We start from the raw sequence: 24,856 nt of genomic DNA on the forward strand, positions 1-24,856 counted from the left end.
GGAAGAAGGAGTAGCGACCATCATCGACGGTCGAAAAATCAGGTGAGGGAGTGTCCACCATACATGAGAGAAGAAGAATGTCGACTGATGCTGTGGGGGGTCGTTTCTCCTTCTTCTCCTTGTGCTAGATATTGGTTATGCACTAGGGGAAGTAGGAGTAACGACCACCATCGACGGTTGAAAAATTAGGTGACCTAGTGTCCACCATATATGAGAGAAGAAGAATGTCGTCTCTTATTGTGGGGGTCGCTTCTACTTCCAAAGAGATTGACCATTTTATACACGAAGTGCATCCAGTTTTTGTCATAGCCCTCTCAACTTTTTAACACATGCTATGTGGGTGAAATGATGATAGCATGCCAACTTTCAACATTATCAGAGTTCATTTGTAGTGCTTTTCAATTTCAGGGTCAACTAGCTCAAAAAAATAAGTAAATGCACGAAGAATACCAAATGAAGTCAGAAATTGTTGAAATTTTGTGATGTGCCTTTGAATGGTGCATTTTGAACACACAAAAAGTATGGAGTTCAAATAAGTTCAAAAAAATGAAATCCCTTTGTAAGAGATGAGTTCTCGTTCGAAACGCTGATACTTCGAGAGAGATTGTCCGTTTTGTACACGAAGTGCATCCAGTTTTTGTCGTAGCCCTCTCAACTTTTTAACATATGCTATGTGGGTGAAATGATGATAGCATGGCAACTTTCAACATTTTCAGAGTTCATTTGTAGTGCTTTTCAATTTCAGGGTCAACTAGCTCAAAAAAATAAAATAAGTAAATGCACGAAGAATACCAAATGAAGTCAGGAATTGTTGAAATTTTGTGATGTGCCTTTGAATGGTGCATTTTGAACACACAAAAAGTATGGAGTTCAAATAAGTTCAAAAAAATGAAATCCCTTTGTAAGAGATGAGTTCTTGTTCGAAACCCTCATACTTTGAGAGAGATTGTCCGTTTTGTACACGAAGTGCATCCAGTTTTTGTCGTAGCCCTCTTAACTTTTTAACACATGCTATGTGGGTGAAATGATGATAGCATGCCAACTTTCAACATTTTCAGAGTTCATTTGTAGTGCTTTTCAATTTCAGGGTCAACTAGGTAAAAAAAATAAGTAAATGCACGAAGAATACCAAATGAAGTCAGAAATTGTTGAAATTTTGTGATGTGCCTTTGAATGGTGCATTTTGAACATACAAAAAGTATGGAGTGCACATAAGTTCAAAAAAATGAAATCCCTTTGTAAGAGATGAGTTCTCGTTCGGAACGCTGCTACTTCGAGAGAGATTGTCCGTTTTGTACACGAAGTGCATCCAGTTTTTGTCGTAGCCCTCTCAACTTTTTAACACATGCTATGTTGGTGAAATGATGATAGCATGGCAACTTTCAACATTTTCAGAGTTCATTTGTAGTGCTTTTCAATTTCAGGGTCAACTAGCTCAAAAAAAAGTAAATGCACGAAGAATACCAAATAAAGTCAGAAATTGTTGAAATTTTGTGATGTGCCTTTGAATGGTGCATTTTGGACACACAAAAAGTTTGGAGTTCAAATAAGTTCAAAAAAATAAAAATCCTTTGTAAGAGATGAGTTCTTGTTCGAAACGCTGATACTTCGAGAGAGATTGTACGTTTTGTACACGAAGTGCATCCAGTTTTTGTCGTAGCCCTCTCAACTTTTTAACACATGCTATGTGGGTAAAATGATGATAGCATGCCAACTTTCAACATTTTCAGAGTTCATTTGTAGTGCTTTTCAATTTCAGGGTCAACTAGGTAAAAAAAATAAGTAAATGCACGAAGAATACCAAATGAAGTCAGAAATTGTTGAAATTTTGTGATGTGCCTTTGAATGGTGCATTTTGAACACACAAAAAGTATGGAGTTCAAATAAGTTCAAAAAAATGAAATCCCTTTGTAAGAGATGAGTTCTCGTTCGAAACCGTGATACTTTGAGAGAGATTGTCCGTTTTGTACACGAAGTGCATCCAGTTTTTGTCGTAGCCCTCTTAACTTTTTAACACATGCTATGTGGGTGAAATGATGATAGCATGCCAACTTTCAACATTTTCAGAGTTCATTTGTAGTGCTTTTCAATTTCAGGGTCAACTAGCTCAAAAAAAAGTAAATGCACGAAGAATACCAAATAAAGTCAGAAATTGTTGAAATTTTGTGATGTGCCTTTGAATGGTGCATTTTGGACACACAAAAAGTTTGGAGTTCAAATAAGTTCAAAAAAATAAAAATCCTTTGTAAGAGATGAGTTCTTGTTCGAAACGCTGATACTTCGAGAGAGATTGTACGTTTTGTACACGAAGTGCATCCAGTTTTTGTCGTAGCCCTCTCAACTTTTTAACACATGCTATGTGGGTAAAATGATGATAGCATGCCAACTTTCAACATTTTCAGAGTTCATTTGTAGTGCTTTTCAATTTCAGGGTCAACTAGGTAAAAAAAATAAGTAAATGCACGAAGAATACCAAATGAAGTCAGAAATTGTTGAAATTTTGTGATGTGCCTTTGAATGGTGCATTTTGAACACACAAAAAGTATGGAGTTCAAATAAGTTCAAAAAAATGAAATCCCTTTGTAAGAGATGAGTTCTCGTTCGAAACCCTGATACTTTGAGAGAGATTGTCCGTTTTGTACACGAAGTGCATCCAGTTTTTGTCGTAGCCCTCTTAACTTTTTAACACATGCTATGTGGGTGAAATGATGATAGCATGCCAACTTTCAACATTTTCAGAGTTTATTTGTAGTGCTTTTCAATTTCAGGGTCAACTAGCTCAAAAAAAAGTAAATGCACGAAGTATACCAAATGAAGTGAGAAATTGTTGAAATTTTATGATGTGACTTTGAATGGTGCATTTTGAACACACAAAAAGTATGGAGTTCAAATAAGTTGAAAAAAATGAAATCCCTTTGTAAGAGATGAGTTCTCGTTCGAAACGCTGATACTTCGAGATAGATTGTCCGTTTTGTACACGAAGTGCATCGAATTTTTATCGTAGCCCTCTCAACTTTTTAACACATGATATGTGGGTGAAATGATGATAGCATGCCAACTTTCAACATTTTCAGAGTTCATTTGTAGTGCTTTTGAAAATAATTACTTTTGAAAATATAAAATAGTTTTGCATTATTTATTCAATTTCAAACACTTTTCATTATCATAGTTTTGTCAAATTCTCAAATATGCAAAAAGAATTTTAATGAACATAGTTTTTAATTGAAAATAACAAAATAGTTAATAGTTTGGATAGTCAAAATTACTTTTAAAAATGGAAAATAGTTTTGCATTATTTATTCAATTTCAAACCGGTAACGAGTGCGTGACTCCCGGTATCGAGCCTGAGAAGCTGACCTTTAGAGCGGCTCAGGTAAGTAGTAGTATGATATACTTCTATTTTCAATACATTTATGATGCTAGATTATTATTTTGATTATATATATTCTATTCTCCTAAAGTGCGACCAGCAGCCACGGGGAACGCATCTATGCGGATACTATGTTTGCGAGACCATTCGCACGTTTACCTCTGAGCACAAGGATCACAGATTCGACGTAAGCAATGAACATTCACACCTCTATTTTTACCCGTCATTCTTTGTTATCATGATTGATATTCATATTCATCTCCTCTTCTTATATAGTACACGACCATGAGGGAAAAGATCCTACCAGAGCAACGCGCGATTGCTGTTGCAGAGGAGCTTGCGACCTTTCTGAGGACGGAAGTTATAGATGACAAAGGACGATTTAGTGTAGCTAGGGGCCATTACTCATGTTCGTCCATGTAATCGAATAGACGGGCTCTAGTCCCGATAATTCAGATCTCCATACAATTGTATATATATGCTCGCTTGTAAGATAAGTTAATCTTATATATATATGCATAATTATTTTTATTTAAATTATATGAAAACTAATTCCCGAACACCAAACGAGGCATCACGTTAATCTCCCGAACACCTAAACCCTAAAATAATTTCATTCAAAAAAAACTCAAAAATAAACAAAATCTAAAACTCTTTTGTCCCGGTCCGTATAACGAACCGGGACTAAAGGACCTGCCCCTGAGGCGCTACGAGGCGCCCACATGAAGCATCTTTAGTCCCGGCTTGTAACAGGGCCGGGACTAAAGGTTAGACCTTTAGTCATGTCCTTTTAGTCCCGGTTAATGAACCGGGACTAAAGGCCCCGTCCCCACTAGTGCATGGCCCGGCCTATAATAAACAACTTCTGGCTCGTGGGGGTTTACACACATGGGCTAGGTCGACCTGTCAGGTCTACTCTTATTTTCACGCGACTCATAAAAAAGTACTGTATTTCACACACACACACACGCACGCACACACACGAATCTGGACGCTTCGGCAAAATCTGTAACGTTTGAACTTCTGGCCCGTGGGGGTTTACACACATGGGCTAGGTCGACCTGTCAGGTCTACTCTTATTTTCACGCGACTCATAAAAAAGTACTGTATTTCACACACACACACACACGCACGCACACACACGAATCTGGACGCTTCGGCAAAATCTGTAACGTTTGCCCATGTTCAGTTGCTCCACAAGAACGCCATTGCAATTTTCTGCACCAGAGCATCAAACTTGCGCACATCATGCGTTAGGGATTTCACGACTGGCTCTATAAATAAATTCCAACGGGACCTCACTCCGGCCGTAAGTTGTGACAGCACAAACCCCGTCCAAATGCCCCGCGGCGCCGCTCTCCTCCTCCTCCTCCTCGCCCTCGTCGTCATCGCGGCCTTGGCCGTCGCGCCGGCGCAGGCACGCCCGTTTGCTAGCGGTTTCCCGGACGAAGGCGCGCTGTTCGCCAAGACCGTTGGACTCCCGGCGGGTGCACGACGGGCCGGCGACACTTCGGCGGCTACCCTGGCGTTCTTGGTCTCCGAGGGCGCCGTGCAGCTTGAAGGCCGGGCTCACGGAGTTGGGGACGCCGGTGGTCGGCGCGGAGGCTGCGCCGAGCCCGTCTCCCGTCGTTGTGATGCATCCATGGGCGCGCTAGCACGGAGAGGGCCAGAGGGGCCGTGTCGGTGTGATGCGCGCGGTAAAACATATTTTCATGTATGCACGTGCGTGGTGCAAACTAATGTCCATTTGTTTCGGAGGCTATGCCGTGTACTAGTAGTAAATATTTTTCCTCCGTACACCTTGGTAAATAAATCGATTGATAACGCCGGCCGTGGCGCATGCATGCACGGACGACGCAACTGGTAGTCGCCCTGCGGCTGGATGGACGACAGGTCCCGTCGTGTCTCTCGCTGCAGGACTGCAACGCATGCATCCATCACTTTTCCGGCCTGCAAACCACACGTGGACGCGAGCGTGCCAGCCTCCCCGCCTGATTCGATCGACCGGATCATATCAAAGCCTGGCACACCTCTCCTCTTCTGCTTGGACCAGCCACCACACGTGAGCTAGAGCGCCTGTGCTAGGCAGCTGCATGCATGCATGCATGCCAAAGTCCATGGCGAAAAGCTATGGCCACAGTCCCAAAATTATCAGATCAGCACGACGGTTTCTTCACTGGGACCGGGCCGTGTGTAATTGAGGAAGGGGCCTACGCGTGTCGGCCTTTCTCTTCTCGAGCACAAGCGCCCGTGTGTGAGAGAGGAGAGCAGGCATATATGGTTCGTGCGTGACCGATATCTTGTCGACTACTCCTTCCGTTCCTAAATAATACCTCCATCCGGAAATACTTGTCCTAAAAATACATATAATGAATGTGTCTACAATTAAAATAAGTTTAGATACATTCATCTCTAGAGGACAAGTATTTCCGGACGAAGGTAGTATAAGTCTTTCTAGAGGTTCAACTAATGAACTACATACGGATGTATATAGACATACTTTAAAGTATAGATTTATTAATTTTGCTTCGTATGTAGACACCTAATAAAATATCTTAAAAAACTTATATTTAGGTAGGGAGGGAGTACTTGATTTAAAAGTCTCTTCATGCGGGTGGCCTACGCTAACTTGTCCTCTGTCCCAATGGTTCTCGGGCTCACTTAGGGCATGTACATTAGTCTAGACACCTGCAGTCTGTAATAATGCTCCACGTCATCTATAGATAGCATTAAAAATATCATCTACAATAGTGTGCTTTTTTCTATCTGTAGTGCTCGGGGCACGCTGCTGCATGCGAACGTTTGTCCTTTCATGCATTCCTTGGCGAGATCGTAGGCGGGCCGCTGCATGCGAAGCTTTAACCGACCACGCCTCGGCATACAACGGGAACAAGGCTATCTGTAAGGGCATCTCCAATGGTTGTAAGATGTGTCATGCAATAAATGAGGAAAAAAAACAAGGTTGTATGTAAACTAATCAACATCCTTGCACAAGCTCCAATGTAGAATGAGAGAGCACCTTATTTATTACCTCACATCTTATTGGTCAAACTAGATACTGTTGGGTAACGTAGCATAAATTTAAAAAATTTCTACGCATATTCAGATCTTCCTATGGAGAGACCAGCAACGAGAGAGGGGTAAGAGCATCTTCATACCTTTGAACATCGCTAAGCGGAGGCGTTGCTAGAACGCGGTTGATGGAGTCGTACTCGCAGCGATTCCGATCTAGTGCCGAACTACGGCACCTCCGCGTTCAACACACGTGCAGCCCGGTGACGTCTCCCGCACCTTGATCTTGCAAGAAGGAGGGAGAGGTTGGGGAAGAACTCCAGCAGCACGACGGCGTGGTGTCGATGGAGAGACGAGGTCTCCCGGCAGGGCTTCGCCAAGCACCGGCAGAGAGGAGGAGGAAGAAGGGCAGGGCTGCGCCGAGGGAGAGGCAAAAGTCTGATCTCCAATGGCCAAAAGTGCCCACTATATATAGGGGGAGGGAGGGGCTGCGCCCCCTTGAGGGTTTCCCTCTCCTGGGGGGGGGGGGGGGGCAGCCCTAGATGGGGGCTGGTGCGGCGGCCAAGGGGGGTAGGAGGCGTGTGACGCACCCCTGGTGGGCCTTAGGCCCACCTGGCTTAGGGTTTGCCCCCCCTTCCCTCTCCCCTGCGCATTCGGCTGAGTGGGGAGGCGCACCAGCCCATCTAGGGGCTGATTCCCTCCCCCACTTGGCCCACCTTACCTCCCGGGGTCGTTGCCCCCCTTCTGTGGACCCCCGGGGCCACCTCCGGTGGTCCCGGTACGTTACCAGTGATGCCCGAAACACTTCCGGTGTCCAAAACCATCCGTCCTATATATCAATCTTTACCCCGGACCATTCCGGATCTCCTCGTGACGTCCAGGATCTCATCCGGGACTCCGAACAACTTTTGGTAACCTCGTATAACAATTCCCTATAACCCTAGCGTCACCGAACCTTAAGTGTGTAGACCTTACGGGTTCGGGAGACAGTCAGACATGACCGAGACACCTCTCTGGCCAATAACCATCAGCGAGGTCTGGATACCCATGGTGGCTCCCACTTGCTCCACGATGATCTCATCGGATGAACCACGATGTCAAGGATTCAATCAATCCCGTATACGATTCCCTTTGTCTGTCGGTATAGAACTTGCCCGAGATTCGATCGTCGGTATACCTATACCTTGTTCAATCTCGTTACCGGTAAGTCTCTTTACTCGTTCCGTAGCACGTCATCGTGTGACTAACTCCTTAGTCACATTGAGCTCATGATGATGTTCTACCGAGTGGGCCCAGAGATACCTCTCCGTCACACGGAGTGACAAATCCCGATCTCGATTCGTACCAACCCAACAGACACTTTCGGAGGTACCACTACAGGAATCACCTTCTTTGCCCTCTGCCATCACAGACGGCAAAGACAATATCCCAGATGGCAAAGACAATACCACAGACGGCAAAGATTGTCACGGCCGGCAAAATTTCTGCGTCAGCCTACGACGGCATAGGACCTTCTTTGCCGTCTGCCCGCGCAAGGCGGACGGCAAAGCTCGTTGCCGCCAGCTTCCTCAGGAGCTGTCGGCAAAGCTCTTGAGACGGCAGCAGACACGCGTTGCCTCCGTTAGGGGTTAACGGAGCCTTTGTCGTCTGCCTCCCCGTCCATCTTTTCCGTCTGCCTCCCCGTCCATCTTTGCCGTCTGCCTTCTCCTCCCCTCCCCTCCCCCTCCATCTTTGTCGTCTGCCTCCACGTCCATCTTTGCCGTCTGTCGGGTCCTCCCCTCCCCCCTCTCTCCACTCTTTGCCGTCTGCCTCCTCCTCCCCCCTCCTCTGTTCCCTCTTCTTTGTCGTCTGCCCCCTGGAGGCTGACGGCAAAGAGACTATATGGCCAGCTGCTACTGCCCAGGTTGCACAGCTGGGCGCCACGTGGCACCTTTGCCGTCGGTCAGCTGACGGCAAAGGCCTTTGCCATCAGGTGACAGATGGCAAAGAGCCTATATTGTCACATTTTTGTTTATTTTTTCTATTTCACAGCACATATACATATAATTCATAGCACATATATGATAAATAGGTCACAACACATATATGATATACATATAAAGCTCATCAATGCCATTTGTTCATCAACGTACATCCCATATATCAAAAGAACCAACACATACAAAGTTTCATCCATATATACATACATATAGTTGCACATATATTGTTCATCCATATATACATATACATATAGTTCGACATTGTTCATCAACTCAAATAAAAACGGAAACTAAAGCACTCCAAGGCCAGCTTCCATGCATGTAGTACATCCAATCTGCAAAATGGGAATAAGAAAGTCAGAAGAAGAAGAACAACAACATATATATGACAAATAAGCTAAATTGAAGAAGAAAGAGAAGAAGCAAGAAGAGAACAAGGAGAAGAAAAACAAGAAGGAGGAGGAGGAGGAGGAGGAGGAGGGGAAGGGGAAGGAGAAGGAGAAGGAGGACGAGAAGAAGAAAAAAGAAGAGAAGAAGAAGGAGAAGAAGGAGGATAAGAAGGAGAGAAGAAGAAGGAGAAGAAGGAGGGCTCCTTCTCCTTCTTCTCCTCCTTCTCCTTCTTCTTCTCTTCTTCTCCTCCTCCTTCTTCTTCTTCTCCTTCTCCTTCTCTTCTTCTTCTCTTCTTCTTCTTCTTCTTCTTCTTCTTCCTTCTCCTTCTTTTTGAGCTAAATGGGCTAATTATGTCATTTTAGAGGAAAACAAGCCAAGTATATAATATTCATGAGCTAACCAAGGTTCTTGTGCCATTTCGAGCTTATTATGGTATTTTGGAGGTAAATGGGCTAATTATGTCATTGTTGGGTTAATTAAAGCAAGGATAATATGAAAGAGGAGAAGAAAGAGGAGGAGGAGGAGAAGAAGAAGAAATCAAGAAGAAGGAGGAGGAGGAGGAGAAGGAGGAGGAGGAGAGGGACTAGAAGGTCCTTGGCCTTCTCCTCCTCCTCCTCCTCCTCCTCCTTCTCCTTCTTCTCTTCTCTTCTTCTTCTTCTCTTCTTCTTCTTCTATCTTTTCATTTTGCCTATTTATTCTCCTCTTCTCCTCTTGTTGGAGATAAATTACCTAATTATCTATTTTTTTAGCTAAATGTTCTTATAATGTCATTTTAGAGGAAAACAAGCTAAGTATATAATATTCATGAGCTAACCAAGGTTCTTGTGCCATTTTGAGCTTATTATGGTATTTTGGAGCTAAATGGGCTAATTATGTCATTGTTGGGTTAATTAAAGCAAGGATAATATGAAAGAGGAGAAGAAATAGGAGGAGGAAGAGAAGAAGAAGAAATCAATAAGGAGGAGGAGGAGGAGGAGAAGGACTAGAAGGTCCTTGGCCTTCTCCTCCTCCTCCTCCTCCTCCTTCTCCTTCTTCTCTTCTTCTTCTTCTCTTCTTCTTCTTCTATCTTTTCATTTTGCCTATTTCTTCTCCTCTTCTCCTCTTGTTGGAGCTAAATTACCTAATTATGTCTTTTTTGAGCTAAATGTTCCAATTATGTCATTTTAGAGGAAAAAAGCTAAGTATATAATATTCATGAGCTAACCAAGGTTCTTGTGCCATTTTGAGCTTATTATGGTATTTTGGAGCTAAATGGGCTAATTATGTCATTGTTGGGTTAATTAAAGCAAGGATAATATGAAAGAGGAGAAGAAAGAGGAGGAGGAGGAGAAGAAGAAGAAATCAAGAAGAAGGAGGAGGAGGAGGAGAAGGATGAGGAGGAGAAGGACTAGAAGGTCCTTGGCCTTCTCCTCCTCCTCCTCCTCCTCCTCCTCCTTCTCCTTCTTCTCTTCTTCTTCTCTTCTTCTTCTTCTATCTTTTCATTTTGCCTATTTCTTCTCCTCTTCTCCTCTTGTTGGAGCTAAATTACCTAATTATGTCTTTTTTGAGCTAAATGTTCCAATTATGTCATTTTAGAGGAAAACAAGTTAAGTATATAATATTCATGAGCTAACCAAGGTTCTTGTGCCATTTTGAGCTTATTATGGTATTTTGGAGCTAAATGGGCTAATTATGTCATTGTTGGGTTAATTAAAGCAAGGATAATATGAAAGAGGAGAAGAAAGAGGAGGAGGAGGAGAAGAAGAAGAAATCAAGAAGATGGAGGAGGAGGAGGAGAAGGAGGAGGAGGAGAAGGACTAGAAGGTCCTTGGCCTTCTCCTCCTCGTCCTCCTCCTCCTCCTCCTTCTTCTCTTCTTCTTCTTCTTCTTTCTTTTCATTTTGCCTATTTTTCTCCTCTTCTCCTCTTGTTGGAGCTAAATTACCTAATTATGTCTTTTTTGAGCTAAATGGGCTAATTATCCCATTTTAGAGGAAAACAAGCTAAGTATATAATATTAATGAGCTAACCAAGGTTCTTATGCCATTTTGAGCTTATTATGGTATTTTGGAGCTAAATGGACTAATTATGTCATTGTTGGGGAAATTAAAGCAAGGATAATATGAAAGAGGAGAAGAAAGAGGAGGAGGAGGAGAAGAAGAAGAAATCAAGGAGGAGAAGGAGGAGAAGGAGGAGGAGGAGAAGGACTAGAAGGTCCTTGGCCTTCTCCTCCTCCTCCTCCTCCTCCTCCTTCTCATCCTTCTCTTCTTCTTCTTCTTCTTCTTTCTTTTCATTTTTCCTATTTCTTCTCCTCTTGTTGGAGCTAAATTACCTAATTATGTCTTCTTGGAGCTAAATGGGCTAATTATCTCATTTTAGAGGAAAACAAGCTAAGTTTGGAGGAGAAACTTACCGTAGTGGTCATCAAGGAGGAGAAACACCACGGTTGCTCGCGCCGGCTTCGTTTGGAGACGATTGCCCTGGAGAAGGGTCGTGCGATGCTGCTCGGGAGTTATTCTGCAGAAAAGATATTTTGCAATGTCTCAGTTAGCATGATGACACTCAATTATTAATACTAGTTTATAATGAAACTCACCGTGCCAATCGAAGAGAAGACGGGCATCGGCGGAGGGACTTGACCGCTCTTCTCGCACAGACCCTGAAGAGTGGGTCGTATTAGTTAGTATTGAAACAGACATTACACACATGATTTGGCTAATGTAAAAAAAAACATACCACAAAAAGCTCGTACAGGGCCCGTTGACCCGCCTCATTCCGGGCCCTCTCCTCCTCAAGCAATCGTGTCGTGGTCTGGTCCCTCTCATCAAGAGCAGCCTAAAGAGCAGCCTGGCTTGCCAATCTCTCTTTCTCAAGAGCAGCCTGGTTTGCCGCTCTCTCTTTCTGAAGAGCAGCCTGAAAAACCATTCCTCGTTACCACAGTAATGATCTATGGTGACACACATAATGAAATGGATGAAAGTGTTCTTAGTCTGTACAACTAACCTCGATGGCAAGTTCGACTGGCCGTGGACGAGGCGTTATCTCAGGACATCTGCTCGACTGGCGCGCCTTGATCTCCGGAAGAGTGAGTGAACAACGTATTGTCCCATCTCCAATGGCTATCGAGCCATGGGGCCTCCCGCCACCAGATATCATCACCAGCTCTGGATCCAAAGGTTCCTGGCTAGGGTTAAAGTCATCCCCTTTCGTAGCCTTCCCCACGTCCCTGTATGCCACGAGCTTCTGGTGGGATGATATGTTGGTGAAGTTACTGGGATCATCTAGGTCAGACTCAAAGAATGCCTTCGCCTTCTTGTACGAGGCAGTATGGGCCATGCCATAAAGGTCGTACAAGTGTGGCATCTCAGTCTTATTGTGATGCGCCTAAAAGAGAGGAACAAAATATTAGCATCAAGAATGAATTGCATGAATCATGAAGCAAATCACATACCCAGTTTCGTCCAAACTGAACTAAGTTGGCGCTGCCTTGATGGTGTGGCACACCAACCATTTGGCTACGCCGATCCTTCGCATTCTCGTGGACGGCTCGCCAGCTCCCTCTGCACCACTCATCAACCAACGCCTCCCAACAATCCATCTTATCCGCACACCATCTCGGTGGCACCTGTAAGTTATTAGAAAGAATTTTCAGTGCTACGCCTATGAATGAAACCAAGAAAACTACGTAGAAGGACTTAAGAATAGGTAATTACCTTCATGTATTGCTCCTTCTTCAGAAACTTTCCGCGGCAATCCTTCTTCTCCTTCTTAATACCACGCGTGGCGTAGTAATCTCGAATAGCCTGCGGTCGAGCCTCGTGGCGCAAGTTCTCTAGTAACTGCCTACACTCGGCCTCAAGAACCCTGGCCGCCTCCTCCTCATATCCATCCTCACACCTATAGAAGGTCTGCAATCAAACGTGAAAACACCGATTAGTACAATAATTAGGTATATTGTTAATTTTAGATTCTGTAAAAGGATAATTTACCAAAAGCTCTTGATCACCATCTCGGCCCTCGTGTGGCACAAGACACCATCTATAATCTCCTCCGGCTGGGCCTGCGCAGCCTGGTAGTGCTCCCAGGTAAATCCTAGTGTAGGAACCTCACCCTCACCAGGCAACGTGACAAACCCCGGGAAATTTGTCCGGCAAAGCACACCAAGGACGGAGTTCGGCCTGCGGACTCCAAGAGGGTGTACCCATCCCCTGTAGTATGATAAGGTCAGCGCATTAGATATTTGAACAAACTTGAAGGCAAAAGCTAAAAAAGGGTAAATGTACTTACCTATCTCCTTCGGGTTTAATCATCGGCCTGTGCTCGCGGGTAGCCAGGGCGGCCGGGAGACGTGTACTACCACGCTTGTACACGGTGGCCCCGTCCTCCTGCACATCGCCCTCACTATCCGTAAGCTCATCCCCGCCATCCGCGCCCCCTGAGCCACCCAGACACTCGGTCCAATCCGGCAACTCGGTACGATCCGGCCAAGGCTCCCATCCGGGCCTCTCCACGTCGGGTGAAGCCTCCGGAACCGTAGTCTCCTCCGGCTGCTCCTGGGCTGAATGCACCTCGACCCGAGGCTGCTCCTGGACCGGAGTCTCATGGGACAAATGCCCGTGAACACCAGGCTCCTGGACCGGAGTCCCCGTAGCCTCCTCCGCAAACGGGTCGACCATACTAGTCCTATGCTCGGGTGAATGAGCTGGTGGTGGTGGCGAGGACGGCTCAACAATCCTCCTGGATCTTCCGCGGCCACCACCTCTCCATGTACCCTTCCCCTTCCTCCCTACCCGGCCAGCACCTCTCCCAGTGGGCAATGCCGCCGACAAAGAAGATAGGGGTGGAAGGGAAGTACCACCCCTCGTGCGGGGTGCCTGGGAAGAACCCGTCGAGCGCTCTGGACCCGCGCCCACCATCTTTCAACACCTGCCATGATAAAGATTAAAAGAAATTAGTACAACATAAAAAAATTGAATGACTGACATGAATAATAATATGTACATGAATAATAAAGATTAAAATATATATACTTTAAGTTGTGAATCTTACAAACTAATAATCATCATCAATAAATGCATCATCATCATCACTATCACGCATGTCTTCATGAATGACGTGCTCATCGGGTTCAACGGCGTGAAGTTGTGAAAGGCCTTCCTTTAATCGTTGAAGCATTGACAGGTCATCCGCATCAGTAACCTCTACGAGTTCTAGGTCATCTGGTTCCGGCTCAGGGCTGGAGTCGGATTCATTGTCGCTGTCTACTTCCATGTTCTTGGATGAAGCACGACGGTTCTTGAAATGTTTCTTGGAAAGACGTGCTTCTTGGAAGAATTCTCCATCATATGTGTCTGGGTTAATGTGAGGTTCATGATCCTGTTCATTTCGGAGAGGTGGTCTGACATGTGGCGACACTTCATAAACAACATACCAACCTTCCAGATTCTTATCCGTTTGGCATGCCCACGGTAGATAGAAAACTTGGGTCGCCTGTTGAGCCGTAATATAGACATCGGGAACATCTAAATGGGTGTTTGGATTGATTTCGTCTAGTCCTATATGCTCATGAGTCCTTCTAGTCTTTTTCGACTGGAACCAATAACATTTGAAGACTACGACGTTCGGTGGGTTTTCACCATAGAATTGAAGTTCATAAATTGCTTCAACTCTTCCATAATACTCGATAACACCTTCGCCGATAGCAGAGACACCACAATTTGTAGATTTCCTGTCGGGCATAGATAGCTCTTTGCCAAAGGTACGAAAGAGATACCCGTTGATGTTGTATTTCTCAAATGAACGGACCTTATAGTCAAAACCATTAGCGACTTGTCTCAATTCGGCGTCCATAGACTTTGAATTAGCCTACAAGTTTAATACGAAACGGTTGTTGCATTAGCCGCAAGTTAGACCAAGAATGAAATGGTCCATTACTGATAATTATCGTTTGTTTGAACCAAGAGATGAAACCGGGATAGCCGTCTCCTGTCTTTGACAGAAGCTCATACTCTTTGACGGAATCATTTTCGATCACCGCTCCATCCGAGAATTTGACGACGTAACGGCTGTTTGAAATATCCGGGAATAAGAGCAGTTCAAATGAATTAGAAGTTACGGGAAAATGTGCCGAGAACTCACTCGATGTACGGCCGCACTTCTATTAGGTTGTTGAAGATATACAACGAAATGTTCTGCCATTCTTCGATATCCGATGTTATTGGTTTCGAAGCACCGGCTGGTGCGAGCTTCCCTTTGAATAGGCTGAGGTTGGACCCACCTTTTTTAGGGTCTCCATCATTGTGCCGAGGCTTCGGATTATGCAAATGATGATTTTTGGCTTCGTAGTGTGCTGTCACAAAGTTTGCCACCTCCTCAGTAATGAATGCCTCAGCCATCGATGCTTCAATTCTACGCTTATTTTTACATTTAGCTCGAAGGGTCTTCTGCATCCTCTCAGTTGCATAGCACGAACAATCTTGCACGGGCCCACCCAATCTTGCCTCGGTCGGTAGATGTAAAATCAAATGCTGCATTGGATTAAAGAAGCCCGGTGGAAAGATCTTCTCTAACTTGCACAACAACTCCGGTGCAAACTCCTCCATGTCTTCTACCACGCCAGGCGACAATTCTTTCGCACAAAGAACACGGAAGAAATAGCTCAGCTCCGCCAGTACTAGCCATTCATCCTCAGGAATAAAGCCATGTAACATCACCGGCATTACCCGCTCTAGCCATATGTGCCAATCATGACTCTTGAGACCAAAGATTTTTAATTTTTCAAGACTCGCTCCCCTCTTTAGGTTCGCTGCATACCCATCGGGGAACATCAAGTGCATTTTGACCCACAAGATAATTTCCCTCAAAGCTGGCCTTCCAAGATTGAACCAGGCCTTTGGCTTCGACCACTTCTGCTTTCCTTTGCCTTCTCGCATGTTTTGTAACGGTCTATGACATAGTGTCTCTTGATCGACTCTAGCCTTAATATTATCCTTTATCTTCCCATCTATGTCGAACAATGTACCAAAAATAGCCTCTCCGATATTCTTTTCAGTGTGCATCATGTCGATATTGTGTGGAAGAAGGAGGTCTTTAAAGTAAGGCAGATCCCAGAAGCATGGCTTGTGAGTCCAGGCATGTTTTGAGTTATACCCCTTGAAATACCCTGGACGCTCTGGATCAGGCTCGAGGGCGTTTAACTGATCCAGGATCTGTTGGCCTGTGAACGCAGGTGGTGCCAAGTTTTTGACACCTTTACCTTTGGTAAAGTTCTTCTTGTCTTTTCTGAACTGATGGTCAGGATCCAGGAACTGTCTATGCAAGTCAAAGCAAGAATACTTCCGACCCTCCTGCAACCAATGAAACTGAAGAGCTGCCTTGCATTGGGGGCACGGGAACCTTCCATGCACACACCATCCACAGAATAGCGCATACGCTGACAAGTCATGCATAGAGTACATGTACCACACATGCATTTTGAAGTTTTCTTTTCTACCGGCATCGTATGTCTTGACCCCATTTTCCCAAGCTTCTTCCAATTCATCCTTAAGCGGTTGCAGGTACACATTCATATTCTTCCCCAGATAATTGGGCCCTGGAATTATCAACGTCAGAAATATGTTCTTTCTTTGCATAATCTGCCCGGGGGGGGGGGGAGATTGAGTGGAATGACAAATACAGGCCAACAACTGTATTGGGTTGCCGTCATGCCGAAGGGATTAAAACCATCCGTGGCGGCGCAGACTCGAGGATTCCTTGGATCTGCCGCTTTATCCTGATGCAATCCATCCAAATGTTTCCACGCTTCCCCATCCGATGTGTGTACCATCATCTTATTCCCATCCGCATCTAGTTCGGTTCTTTTGCCCAATTTGTGCCATGTCATCTGTCTGGCTGTCTCTTCGACCATGAAAAGACGTTGAAGTCTTGGTACGATTGGCATATACCGAAGAACACTAACTGCGATTTTGGTCTGCCTCTTCTCACCCATGCCGTTGTCTACCACAAGATACCTGCAAGACTCGCAATTGGGACAATAGTCCAAGTGTGCATACTCCTTCCTAAATAAGACACATCCTTTCTCACATGCATCTATCTTCTCATAGGGCATCTTAAGTACACGAAGTATTTTGTCCGACTGGTACAGGTTTGCAGGCATGACATGGCCTTTGGGTATTAAACGTCCAAATAGTGTCATCATCGCGTCGTAGCATTCTCTTCCCAAGTTGAACTGAGCCTTCAGAGCCATTACTTGTGCAATTGCATCCAGCTGACAGAGCTCAGTGTGCTCATGGAGAGGACGTTTTGAAGACTCCAACATTTCATAAAAGGCCTTTGCAGATTCCTCCATCTCATCTTCCGAATCCCGAGCATCATCAAAGTCTTGCACCATGTCTTCGATCCCAGTACCATGCTCGCCCGTGCGACGACGGACCACCTCAGTTCTTGTATGTTGTATAGACTCACCATGAAATGTCCACACCGTATAATTAGGCTTAAAACCCCTCCTCTGCAGGTGTTTAATCATTACAGCCTCTGTCGTCTTTTTATAGTTGTCGCATCCAGGACAGGGGCAATAGTTTCTTTCCTGGCCATTTGCGAATGCGGCTTTCACAAATTCCTTTGTTTTTAAAAACCATTCTTTCGTCATCTCTTTCTGACTAGGGTGACCGGTATACATCCACGCACGATCACTCATCTTGTGTAGCTACTAAAGACAGAAGAAATATATTTATATATAATTTAGCATTTATATTCATCGGTTAATCAGGTTCGCCATTTTTATTACGTCCACGCAACCTACACGCTAATAGGTAAAGATAGGTCCTAATCCCACCCGAGTATGTGTAGATTGGGTTCGTTTTCCCATGCTCTGCTCCGGATCCAACGCAAAATTTCGGCAGCACCTCCCCGCTGTTCTCCTGATACACGTCTCCGCAATAAACAGAGAGGATGTGCATCCGGAGAACAACAGGGAGGCACTGACGAAATTCCGCATCGGATCCAGAGCACAGCATACGGGAAAACGAACCCAATCTACACATACTCGGGCTGTCCATGGATAGTGTTGGACAATTCGAAAGGATGGCGGTTATAAATATGCAAAGACATGCATATTTATGGATGTCGCCCTTTCGAACAGGAGACGCATACTGGTCACGCATACTGATAAATTAATTGAATTACCTAAATCTAGAAAGTTTCATCCGGAAACCGAGCCACGGTAAATGAAGGGGCGGGGAGGAGATGAAATTTGTACTGACCCACGAATGCAGGGGCAGAGCTCATACAACGCACGGGCAGGTCTTCGCACAACAGACCTCACAGCGACGAGACAACTATCACATGTAAATCCACCCGATCAACACAAATATTCCAATTATGTCATTTTAGAGGAAAACAAGCTAAGTATATAATATTCAAGAGCTAACCAAGGTTCTTGTGCCATTTTGAGCTTATTATGGTATTTTGGAGCTAAATGGGCTAATTATGTCATTGTTGGGTTAATTAAAGCAAGGATAATATGAAAGAGGAGAAGAAAGAGGAGGAGGAGGAGAAGAAGAAGAAATCAAGAAGAAGGAGGAGGAGGAGAAGAAGGAGGAGGAGAAGGATAGAAGGTCCTTGGCCTTCTCCTCCTCCTCCTCCTCCTCCTCCTTCTCCTTCTTCTCTTCTTCTTCTTCTTCTTCTTCTTCTTCTTTCTTTTCATTTTGCCTATTTCTTCTCTTCTCCTCTTCTCCTCTTGTTGGAGCTAAATTACCTAATTATGTCTTTTTTGAGCTAAATGGGCTAATTATCCCATTTTAGAGGAAAACAAGCTAAGTATATAATATTAATGAGCTAACCAAGGTTCTTATGCCATTTTGAGCTTATTATGGTCTTTTGGAGCTAAATGGACTAATTATGTCATTGTTGGGGAAATTACCCTGCTGCACGGACATGCACCTACCACGCAAAGTTCGCAGGTCCAGAAGTTGCCCTTTTGGTCCAGAGGACTTTCCAGTATACCTATACTACTTTTCAGTTTATATAAAACTTTTCGATATTTTCTACATTTGAGGATGGCAATATTATTTAAGTTGTCCTGTTTTGCTCCGGTACCAATAAATATAGACGATACATTATTTTGACAGACTTGATTTCAACAAAAGAACATGTGATCTTCTTTGAAGTAGTCTTGAACCTAAGCAATAATGATGGGCGAATAAACTAACAGAATCTACTACTAAATCTACTAATTAACTAATAGAATCTACCACTAAAACTACTAATTAATTCCAAAAAACTAAATACCAAACATGTGATCTTCTTTTTTGTCTTCTCCTCATCCTATTCTTCTTCTTCTTCTTCTCCTCCTCCTCCTCCTCTTCTCCTCTTCTCCTCCTCCTCCTCTTCTTCTTCTTCCCATTCTTTCTAGTAAGCTAACTAACCAACTAACCTAACTAACCAAGCTAACTACACCTATCGCTAAACCTAGATAGCACTAAACAGCAAAAAAATAACAAAAACAGAATCTACCACTATAACAAAAACAGAATCTACCACTAAGTAACTAAAAAAGAATCTAGCTACCACTAAATACCAAACAATAAAAAATCAATTTCTTCTTCTTTTTTCTCTTCTTCTCCTTCTTGTTTTTTTCTTATTCTCTTCTTCTCTTCTTTTTCTTATTCTTCTTCTTCTTCTTTTTCTTTCTCCTCCTCCTCCTCCTCTTCTTCTATTTCTTCTTTCTTTTCTCTTTCTCCTCCTCTCCTCTTTCTTCTTCTTCTTCTTCTTCTTCTTCTTTTTTCTTCTAAGTTTTTTCTTTTCTATCTATTTTTTCTATTATTTCTTTTCTATCTACTTTATTCTACCTAATAAACTAACTATATACTTTAACAGAAAAAAGAAAAATCTAACTATCTAATTTAACAGGAAAAAAACTAACTTTCTTCTATTATTTTGTTCTAAGTTTTTTTCTTTTCTATCTATTTTTTCTATCTACTTTATTCTACCTAATAAATTAACTACATAATTTAACAGAAAAAAAAGAAAAAAAAAACGTACCGGCGGCGCAGGGAGGAGGGGCGGCGCAGGGAGGAGGGGCGGCGCAGGGAGGAGGGGCGGGCGGTGCAGGGTGGTCGCGGCGCAGGGAGGAGGGGCGGGCGGTGCAGGGTGGTGGCGGAGCAGGGAGGGGCGGCGCAGGGTGGTGGCGACGCAGGGTGGGGGTGGCGCCGGGTGGGGGCGGCGCAGGGTGGTTGCGGAGTAGGGTGGTGGCGGCGGCGGGTGGGGGCGGCGCCGGGTGGGGGAGGGGCGGGCGTGCGGGAGAGGTCGTGCGGGAGCCGAGAGGAGGGCGAAGCCGTGCGGGAGGTAGTGTGAGCCGACAGTCGTTAGTGGGGTGGGGCCGCCGTCCCCTTTGTCGTCCGCCGTGCTCCCAGGCAGACGGCAAAGGAGTCCCAGGCAGACGGCAAAGGGGCGGGTGGGTGGGGGTGGGTTTCGGCCGTTTGGGTGGGGGGCTTTGCCGCGTGCCAAACCTTTGCCGTCCGCCAGCGGACGGCAAAGAGATGGCCGACGGCAAATTAAAACTTTGCCATCAGCCACCTCTTTGCCGTCAGCACTATGACAGCTGACGGTAAAGAGTACCTTTGCCATGCGTCAGCAGACGGCAAAGGCAAGGCAGACGACAAAATTCCGAATTCCAGTAGTGTACCCGTAGTGCACCTTTATAGTCACCCAGTTACGTTGTGACATTTGATACACCCAAAGCACTCCTACGGTATCCGAGAGTTGCACAATCTCACGGTCGAAGGAAAAGATACTTGACATTAGAAAAGCTTTAGCATACGAACAATACGATCTAGTGCTATGCTTAGGATTGGGTCTTGTCCATCACATCATTCTCCCAATGATGTGACCCCGTTATCAATGACATCTAATGCCCATGATCTCGAAACCATGATCATCTATTGACTAACGAGCTAGCCAACTAGAGGCTTGCTAGGGACACATTGTGATCTATTTATTCACACATGTACTACTATTTCCTGTTAATACAATTATAGCATGAACAATAGAAGATTATCATGAACAAGGAAATATGATAATAACCATTTTATTATTGCCTCTAGGGCATATTTCCAACAGTCTCCGACTTGCACTAGAGTCAATAATCTAGTTTCATTGTGATGTATCGAACACCCATAGCCTTATGGTGTTGATCATGTTTTGCTCGTGGAAGAGGTTTAGCCAACGGTTCTGCAATATTCAGATCTGTGTGTACTTTACAAATATCTATCACTCCACTCTGGACATGGTCCTGGATGGAGTTGTAGCGGCGTTTGATGTGCTTTGTCTTCCGGTGAAACCTGGGCTCCTTGGCTATGGCAATGGCCCCAGTGTTATCACATAAGAGTGTCATTGGACCCGACATGCTTGGAACCACTCCAAGGTTGGTGATGAGCTCCTTCATCCAAATTCCTTCATGAGCTGCTTCTGAAGCAGCTATGTACTCCGCTTCACATGTAGATGCTGCCACGACTTCTTGCTTGTTGCTGCACCAGCTCACTGCCCCACCATTCAACACATATACCTATCCGGTATGTGACTTAGAGTCATCCGGATCTGTGTCGAAGCTAGCGTCGACGTAACCCTTTACGACGAGCTCTTCGTCACCTCCATAAACGAGAAACATTTCCTTAGTCCTTTTCAGGTACTTAAGGATATTCTTGACCGCTGTCCAATGTTCCATACCGAGATCACTTTGGTACCTCCCTACCAAGCTTATGGCAGGGTTTATATCAGGTCTGGTACACACCATGGCATACATTAGAGAGCCCACGGCTGATGCGTAGGGGACAGAACTCATCTTCTCTCTATCTGCTGTCGTGGTCGGCGACTGAGTCTTACTCAATCTCACACCTTGCAAAACTGGCAAGAACCCTTTCTTTGAGTTTTCCATATTGAACTTCTTTAATATCTTGTCAAGGTATGTACTTTGCGAAAGACCTATGAGGCGTCTTGATCTATCTCTATAGATCTTGATGCCTAATATGTATGCAGCTTCTCCAAGGTCCTTCATTGAAAAACTTTTGTTCAAATAGGCCTTTATGCTCTCCAACATCTCTATATTATTCCCCATCAATAATATGTGAAAGGATCGATATGGTTGACTAGAGGGGGGGTGAATAGGCAACGACCACTTTTTAATTAATCTTAACAAGTTAAGGTAAACAACATATGGGTTCACAATTAATACAACAATGGGGTGAGCCCTAATGAAGCTAATAATGAGAGTTACTAAGACAAGTGAGAGATAGACGACAACATAAGCATACACAAAGTAAAGGTTAGAGATAACCACAAGTGGAACCGATGGAGACGAGGATGTGTTACCGAAGTTCCTTCCCTTTGACAGGAAGTACGTCTCCGTTGGAGCGGTGTGGAGGCACAATGCTCCCCAATAAGCCACTAAGGCCACCGTATTCTCCTCACGCCCTCGCACGATGCAAGGTACCGTGATTCCACTATAGGTGCCTTTGAAGGCGGCGACCGAACCTTTACAAACAAGGTTGGGGCAAACTCCACACAAAGCTTGGAGGCTCCCAACAAGACCACGAAGGTTCACCACAATGGAATGTGGCTTCGAGGTGACCTCAACCATCTAGGATGCTCAAACACCCAAGAGTAACAAGATCCGCAAGGGATTGGTGGGGGAATCAAATTTTCTCTTGGTGGAAGTGCGGATCTAGGCCTTCTCAATCAATCCCTAAAGAATCAACAAGTTTGATTGGCTAGGGAGAGAGATCGGGCACTTTTGAGCTTAGGGAGCAACAATGGAGCTTGGGAGAGGAAGAGATAAGGTTCCACAGCTAGAAGAACCCTTTATACAGTGGGGGAAAAAATCCAACCGTTTTCCCACTCTCAGCCCGAGTCTAGCGGTACTACCGCTGGCACTCCAGCGGTACTACCGCTGGCTGCAGCGGTACTACCGCTGGGCCCCTGGTAGTGCATACGCACTACCACCGCCAAGAAAGTCTTCGCAAAAAGGTCCGTCCACGTACAACCGCTAGGCAGGCGGTACTGAGCTCCTGGAGCGGTACTACCGCTGACCAGGGGCGGTACTACCGCCACATAGCGGTACTACCGCTAGGGCTAGCGGTACTACCGCTTATACCAGCGGTACAACCGCTGGGGGACCATTTGCACAGAAGAGAGAAACACAAAGGCGGGAGCCACTCCAAAGATGCTGGCAAGGGGAAAATATGAGAAGTGTGCGCGTGCAAAGATTGATTCCACCCAAACCTTTCCACTACGGTTCCCCTCTTAATAGTACGGCTTTTCTATGACTCAAATAAATAGAATCGTAGAGAACGTCGGCCTTCTGTTCCACGAACGAGGGGGCAAGTCGTCTTGTGCGGTTGACGTGTGTTATCTGAAATCTTAATCACACACGGTTAGTCCTTTGCGGTACTGTCATCAATCACCAAAATTACTTAGGCATAAACTATGCCCCAACAATCTCCCCCTTTTTGGTGGATTGATGACAATACCGGATTTGCACAGAGAATAATATGAGAACTAAAAGATAGAGATATATGACAAAAAGGAGCATATGACTCACAGCATATGATGGAAATAAATCTCTCATAAGTTCATGTCGCACAAAGGATAGCAAAAATAGAAGCAAACCAAGTTTGAAGTAAAACATGAAAGATAAGCAAATCAAAGCAAAGTTCGAAGCAAATCCTAGACTCTCTCCTCTTTTGGCACAAGACACCAAAAAGGGGCACACCTAACGCCACAGGTGGTTACTCCTCATCCTCAGCATCGCCAGACTCGTCGGTGCCCTCCGGATCATCGTGCTCCTCCTCTTCCTCCTCAGCACCAGACCACTGGTAACCTTGAGCCTGCATCCAAGTAGCCTCTGGAGTTATGTCGTCCTCTGATCCACTGGAGATGTCAACATCAAGAGTCCTTAGGACACGCTTGTGCCTCTAGCGGTTCTCCTTCTGAGCCACGTGCGTCTAGTACTGGCATTTAGCCTGCATACAGAAGAGAGTCTTCATCTTATCCTGCAGTTTGATGGCCCAAGATGGCATAGCAGAAGAGCGGGACTGAGAGGCGGTTCCTCTGTCAGCAGCAGTCTCTGTGTTAGTGTCCATGTGCTGAGAGGAAGTTGATGGGTTGGCCCATTTATCCTTGACGCGAAGCTTGACAGGATCGTGCACAATGTAGTCAGCCTGAATGTATAACTCCTTCTGCGGATAGGTGTCTTGTCACTTCTGACGGATATAAGCGAACAGATAGGGCCCGTAGATGGGAACCTTGCGCATCATGATGCAGTTCTAGAGCTCAGTGAACATCACATCAGAAATATCAAGAGGGGCAGACTCCTTAGTCATAGCCTCCTCACAGAGCAGCAGCATCTCAGCTAGAGAGCCATGAACCTCGTCGAAGTTGCCAATGCGAGGAAAGAGGGTGTTGCGGAAGATCCGATGCATGATGTCCAGATGCTTGGGGAGCACACCCTTCTTCACATAGAGTTGCTGCAATCTGTCCTTGGCGGGGGCCATATCAGTGGGAGCTGCAGCATGAGGACGCGACCCAAGTGGAGTGTCAGCTCCCTGGAACTCAACCTTGAGGAATGCCATGAATTCACGCCAGGTACCGGTCATCTTCTGAGTCCCAGTCATCCACACCATGGAGCGCTCATCATCAGGAGAGAAGTGAACCGTGACATAGAACTGGGCAACAACATTGGGGTCAAAGTCTGTCTTGAAAGTGATGATGTCCTTGATGCCTAGTTTGTCAATCAGAGAAAGGGCATCACCAAAGTAGTCCATGTTCCGCTGAAGGTGAGCTAGGTCAATCCACTGAACGGGGACAAAGTTCTTCTTGAAATTCATGACAATATCACGGTAGATCCTGCAGTGATCCCTTGCCCAAACATGCTCAACATTCTTGATCACAGCCCGCTCTTGGAGGTAATGGTTTTGAGTGCGGAACCGCAGAAAGTCCTTAGGGGGCATTGTGCGGACGTTGATCCCCTTATCCTTGTGAGCGGTCTTCTTGAAGGCCTGCTTTTTGGGTTGCAGACCTGACGTGGCGGAACCCTCTGGAGCCTCTAGATTGCGAAAGTGCTTTGACTGTGTGTCC

This window comes from Hordeum vulgare, chromosome 7H (assembly GCF_904849725.1).
Source record: "Hordeum vulgare subsp. vulgare chromosome 7H, MorexV3_pseudomolecules_assembly, whole genome shotgun sequence".
In the NCBI taxonomy this organism is placed as follows: Eukaryota; Viridiplantae; Streptophyta; class Magnoliopsida; order Poales; family Poaceae; genus Hordeum; species Hordeum vulgare.